General features: G+C 52.5%; 1 protein-coding gene across 15 annotated transcripts in view; it reads right to left on the reverse strand.

Moving 5' to 3' along the window:
- NIN (ninein) overlaps window positions 1–5,033 on the reverse strand; it is a 121,884-nt gene extending 116,851 nt beyond the window's left edge. For 14 of the 15 annotated variants that reach the window (XM_028721432.2, XM_077935467.1, XM_077935426.1 and 11 more), the window contains exon 1: window positions 4,959–5,033. The gene's annotated coding sequence lies outside the window, so the exon portion shown is untranslated. Of the gene's footprint in view, window positions 1–4,312; window positions 4,451–4,958 lie in introns of those variants that run through there. The other variant, XM_077934985.1, reaches the window with a different exon arrangement.
- Window positions 5,034–6,000: the final 967 nt, after the last annotated feature.

The following is a 6,000-nucleotide window of genomic DNA, read 5'->3' on the forward strand; positions in this document are numbered from 1 at the left end:
GGTGACAGCAGCCACGAAATTACCGTAAAAGAAACCTACTTCTTGGGAGAAAAGCAATGACAAACCTAGACAGCATCTTAAAAAGCAGAGACATCACCTTGCCAACAAAGGTCGGTATAGTTAAAGCCATGGTTTTCCCAGTAGTGATGTATGGAAGTGAGCAACACGCCCTTCCTGTGGTCTCCAGCAACTGGTATTCAGAAGCTGCCTTCAACTGGGGAGGCAGATCAGAGCCCCCATGGCAGCTTTCGAGGTTCATAGGCTCTGTGTTGGCCCATAAGACTCTGGCACTAGACCGTCAGCGGGTCTAAACTTCTGCTGAAAACATTTCCATTCCACCAGGCCTACACAGGCCATTGGGAGAATAAATCTTTCCACAATTGTTAATTGAATATTAAAAATTTCGTTATGGTTTTTACGTTTCACTGCAGTAAACCACTCATATATTTTATGGCACGGTGGCATATAAATAAATTTTATATGCCCTACCACAGGCATAGGCAAATCGGCCCTCCAGATGTTTTTGAGACTACAGTTCCCATCATCTCTGACCACTGGTCCTGTTAGCTAGGGATGATGGGAGTTGTAGTCCCAAAACATTGAGAGGGCCGAGTTTGCCTATGCCTGCCCTGCAAGGACATTGCTCAGTGGTTAGATCTACCTGGCATCTCCAAGAAGGGCTGGGAAGGCCCCCTGCCTGAAACCCTGGAGAGCCTCTGCCAGTCCGTGTCGGCAATATTGAGCCAGATGGAGCCATGGTCTTACTTGGAATAAGGAAAAGGTCCCCTCGCTTCTTTTGGCATAAGACTCAGTTCAGAAACCAAACACCTCCTCACCTGCCTTGCAAAAGCTGCCACCCTTCTATGAACTGCCACACCTGTCCCACAAGCAGCGGCTAGATTGCCTCTCCTGGGCTGTGAAAAGCTGTCAGTCTCGACAGATCAAGCTGCTGTTAAAATCACAGGGGCAAGTTAGGCCAAGGTTTTTTATTATGATTATTCCGGTCAGTTGATAACCTTACAACCTACTCACATGGGAGGAAACAGCTGGGGGGGGAGAGGGGGGGAGAGAACAAACTCCCAGCATCTGCAGGTAGTAGGAATGGCTGGGGGAATATAGGAAGTAGGAATATCTTCTGTCCGAAACCTTGGAGAGCTGCTACCAGTCAGTGTAGGCATGTCCAACAAGTAGATTGTGATCTACCAGTAGATCGCGGGGGTGTTCCAGGTAGATCGCGGGATCTCCGGGGTGCTCCTGATCGACCCCCCAGAAAAGCTCAACAACTCTGGGTCACCCTCCCCAAAAGATCAACAACTCTTGCAAAGTCAATGGGTAGATCACTGCCAGTTTTTTATAGTGGGAGTAGATCGCAGTCTCTTGGGAGATGGACTTGCCTGGTAGGCTATACTGAGCTAAGTGGGCTCTTGCTCTGACTTGCTATGCCCCTAGAGACATCACCTAGCTAACAAAGGCCCGTATAGTTAAAGCTATGGTTTTCCCAGTTGTGATGTATGGAAGCGAGAGCTGGACCATAAAGAAGGCTGATCGCCAAAGAATGGATGCTTTTGAATTCTGCTGTTGGAGGAGACTCTTGAGAGTCCCATGGACTGCAAGAAGATCAAACCGATCCATTCTGAAGGAAATCAGCCCTGAGTGCTCATTGGAAGGACAGATCCTGAAGCTGAGGCTCCAAGACGTTAGCCACCTCATGAGAAGAGAAGACTCCCTGGAAAAGACCCTGATGCTGGGAAAGATGGAGGGCACAAGGAGAAGGGGACGGCAGAGGACGAGATGGTGGGACAGTGTTCTCGAAGCTACCAGCATGAGTTTGACCAAACTGCGGGAGGCAGTGGAAGACAGGAGTGCCTGGCGTGCTCTGGTCCAGGGGGTCACGAAGAGTCGGACATGACTAAACAACAACAGCTCCACCCACATAAGGGCAGACCTTGAAGACCCCAAATAGTAATCAAGCACAACATTTTGAAGTAGGAATCATTAGCAGACCTTGTTTGTCCTACATCAGAACATTTAAACTTTTTTCCACTGGTGCTCAGATTTGAACATAGCAGCACTGAAGCAGCTCCTTGGTTCTTTTTAGAAATCTGTCCTATTACAATCACATCCCACTTTTCCTCCAAGGCTTGGGCCCAAACGTGGACCTCCAGCTGTTGTTGGACTACAAATCCCATCATCCCTAGCTAGCAGGGCCAGGGATCAGGACTCTCATGGGAACTGTAGTCCAAAAACAGCTGGAGACTCAAGTTGGGGAAACCCTGCTGTAAGGAGCCCAAAAGTGGTACCCGTAAGCTCTCCTCCCCTTTAACGTCACAACGACCCTGTGAGGTAGGTTAGGCTGAGCACAAGTGCCTGGCTTGGTTGCACATCAGAGTCCCAATTTGGATGGTAAGGGGGCAGTCCCAGAGGCTAAATTTCTGTGCACCGAGTGGCAGTTTAAAGCATTATGCTCTGGGGTCACTAAACAAATAAAGACTAAGAGGGGGCGATCTTGACTTTGCTTCCCATCCAATTCCAGGAGGTGTCAATTTAATGGTCCGTGTGTGGAGCCTCTTGTCTCATAAATCAAATGCAGTGTGGAGCAGACAGCGCTTCATCGCAAGAGGGGCAGAGGAGGCCCCTCGATGGGAGACGGGGACACAAAAGGAAAAGGCACCCGCGACAACAGACCATTGCTTTGCAGCCCACTCAAACCTCTCTCTCTTCAAGGGGACTGAGGAAGTCAGTCTTGCAGCCGGCAACTGCCCTCCTCCCCCAGTCTACCCCAGTTCCAAGGGGGAGTTTCCAGTTAAGAGCTGCTGAATTCAATGGGTCTTACTCCCAGGAAAGTGAGGTTTAGGATCCCAGCCTAAAAAACCCCTTTCCCCGTTAGTGAAGGGAATTTGTGAAGCAGGCTGGGCTCCTCCGAAGACTAGCCAAGGACAAAGTTGCATGGAAAGCAGGCCACAACTGCAGCTGGAATTTTGTTGGCCAAAAATTGGAAATCACGAGACGTACCAGCAGTGGAGGAATGGCAGATGAAGATGATGGACTTTTGGGAGCTAGCTGACCTGACCGGAAGAGTCCGCGACCAGAAGGAGGAGGAATGGAAGAAATTTAAAGACTATTTAGCTAAATATGTCAAGATAATTTAGATAGAAATACTTGCGAATATCAGATAGGCCTAGGATTTCAATATGTGATGTTGCAGAATAAGATGTTTAAAGTTAAAATGAAAAGAAAGAAAGATGTTAATTGACTAAGTAAATTTTATGTGAAAATAGTTTTGGAAAACTGCTACAATGATTTATATGGAAACTCAGCCACAATGTTAACAAAAGTGGAATTATTACAGTCAAGATAAAGGCTTGTTTGTTTGTTTGTCTGTCTGTTTTTGATGTTCTTTTTCTATTTGTTTGTTATAAATTTGGAAAACTAATAAAAAAATTGGGGGGGGGGGAAGTTGCATGGAAAGCATCAGAAATTTATGGTCATAGCCTCCAAACACAAGTGAGTGTCTTGAATATATTTAAGGCACTCCAGCATTGTAAGAGGGGTCTTTCAACAACAAGCCCTCCCGCTAATCAGGAAACGGGGTGGGAGGGGGAGAGAATGTGCCCATCGGTTTTTATTTTGCAAAAAGAGAAAGGAAATTACAAATGGGTTGCGTGGGGCAATAACTCGCCGAATAGCCGGCTCGAAGGCCTCATAAAGGCTCCCTGTCCCTGAATTGTGAAGGTGAGTGTCAAGCTTGATGGGGGGGGGGAGGAAGCAGCCGGGGAGGGGGGCGTTCATAATAAACAGCAAGCCCGCCTGTCCTGCAAGCTCCACTTTTGTCCAGGGATAGCAATTACGTAATTGGCGAGCCTGCCACCGTGTACCTTCTGAGAAATCTTTTGTTCGGCAGCCTAACAGCACAGAAGAGACGGAAAAAACAGTGACCATCGAATGAGGATGCTGCAAACATCTGCTTCAAGTTGCAACCTTTTTTAAAATTTAGTTTGTCAAGGAAGGCGGGATACCGGAAAAGCAAATTCACACCAAATCACATTTCTGCAGCTGGTCTCCTTTAAGTCGCTCCTCTTAGCAACTCCAGCTCCAGGCAGTTAAAATTAAAATAAATCACAGGAGCTCGAACTCTGGGGGACCACCAGGCAAAAGAAGACAAATCTTAATAGCCAGCACCTTTGCTGCTGTCCCTGCAAACCTTAATAGCCTTAATAGTCCCTCCTCAGCTCTTGGAAGCAAGTGTCTTCCTGGCCACTTCTAAACCTGGGAGGAATTCAAGAACTGCCAGACAACAGATGATGCGACTTACTTAAAGCGAGAGCTTTTGCGAGAAGTATCCCAGATTCTCCTGCCCGTCTGAAACCCCCTCCTCAGCTACAGCATCCGCGAGTTTCCAGGAATCCTGCACCGCCTCTAGCCCGCGCATGCAAACCAACGCCGGGCGCCAAGAAACTTTTTTTTCTGCAAAAACCAGACCCAAAAGAAAAGCAGGCTTTGCAAGGGAACGGATTTCCCCGTCTCCGCTCTTCTCTCTCTCTCTCTCTGCCTTCAAGGCCGGGGGGCGAGCAGCCTTTGGCTCGCCGAGAAACAATGAAGCCGGCGAGACCCCCCCCCCTTCCCTCCCTCTCTCCATTGTCCAAGGCGAGTAGTGAAAGGCAGGCGGGGGAGAGGGAGCGCGTGAAAGGGAAAGTGGGAGGCAGGTGCTGGGAAGAAGACATCCTTGCGGGGGGGGGGGGGATGGATGGATGCAAAAGCCGGCTGGAGAAAGCGAAAGTCCGCCGCTAAGGAAAGTGGCCCCCAGTCCCGCAGAAGCCCCCCATTCCCGGGGAGAGAGAGGGGCTCCCTCCGGCCAGAGTTTCCCCCAAGGGGGGGTGACCCCAAATGACCTGGCTGCAAAGGAAGACCAGCCACGCCACCCACCCATCAGACGGACGGACAGACAGATAGCAACTCACCTGCCCAGGGAATGGCACGGCACGGCACGGCACGGCTCACCACCCTCTTCTTCTTCCTCCGCCGCTTTCTGCAAGCCTGCAAGCCGAGCCCCCCCAAAAGCGGCTTTTGTTAGCAACCCCAGATGCGCTCGGGGGTCCTCGGTGGGGGGGAGAAGAGGAGCGCGCGCGGCGTTTGCATGGCGGAGGGGCCGCCCCTCCCCCGGCCCCGCCTCCAGCCCCTCCCCCTCGGAAGGACTTCCCCCTCCCCAAACAACACCCCCCCCCAAAGGAACCCCCTCCCATTGATGCCCGGTAAGATTTATGAAACGTGTATATCGCCCGTGAGAACCCGACTGACCCGGAGTGCTTGCATCCCTCCCTAGTGCATCAGACTAGCCCCATCTCTGGAAAGACCCCCCCCCCCGGAAATCAGCAACCCCCCCAACCCACAACAGCTTCCTCCAGGGTGAACCCCTCCCTCCGCCCTCCTGGTCTGCACCCGACTCCCCTCTCCGGTTCCCGGAGCATCCCCGAAACGCACCCCCGTTTTGCCAGTGCCCCCCCTCCCCGAACCCCGCTATTCTGCAAGCAAGCAGCCTCCCCGCCCCCGTAGATCCTGCCCTCCGGAGCGCCCCCGAAGCACGCACGACAGCAAGAGCCCCCCATCTCCAAATATCCCCGCCCCACTTTGCCTTAAAGACAAGACAGGCTTTTCTTGGGGGGGTCCACCAGCTTCAAAAGAGCCCCGCCAGACCTTGCGCCCCGCGCCCCGCTTCTGCCCCCCTGCTCTCCAGCCCCCTCTAGCGGCCGGGCAGCGCAGCGCAGCGCCTTCCGGAGCCTGCCTTACCTGCGTCAAGGTCCCGGGCGGCTCTTTCGCGCCGGGAGCATCGCTTAGCCCGGCCGCCGCCGCCGCCGCTGTTCCCCCGCCATGGCCGGAGCCGAGCAACGGCGCAGGGAGAAGGAGGCGGAGCGCCAGAAGCAGGCCGGGAAGGAGGAGGAGGAGGAGAGCCCGCCCGGCAGAGACCTCCCCTCGACCCCGGAGCCGGCGGAGCAGCGGGCGGGC

Source organism: Podarcis muralis, chromosome 1 (genome assembly GCF_964188315.1).
Source record: "Podarcis muralis chromosome 1, rPodMur119.hap1.1, whole genome shotgun sequence".
NCBI lineage: Eukaryota > Metazoa > Chordata > Lepidosauria > Squamata > Lacertidae > Podarcis > Podarcis muralis.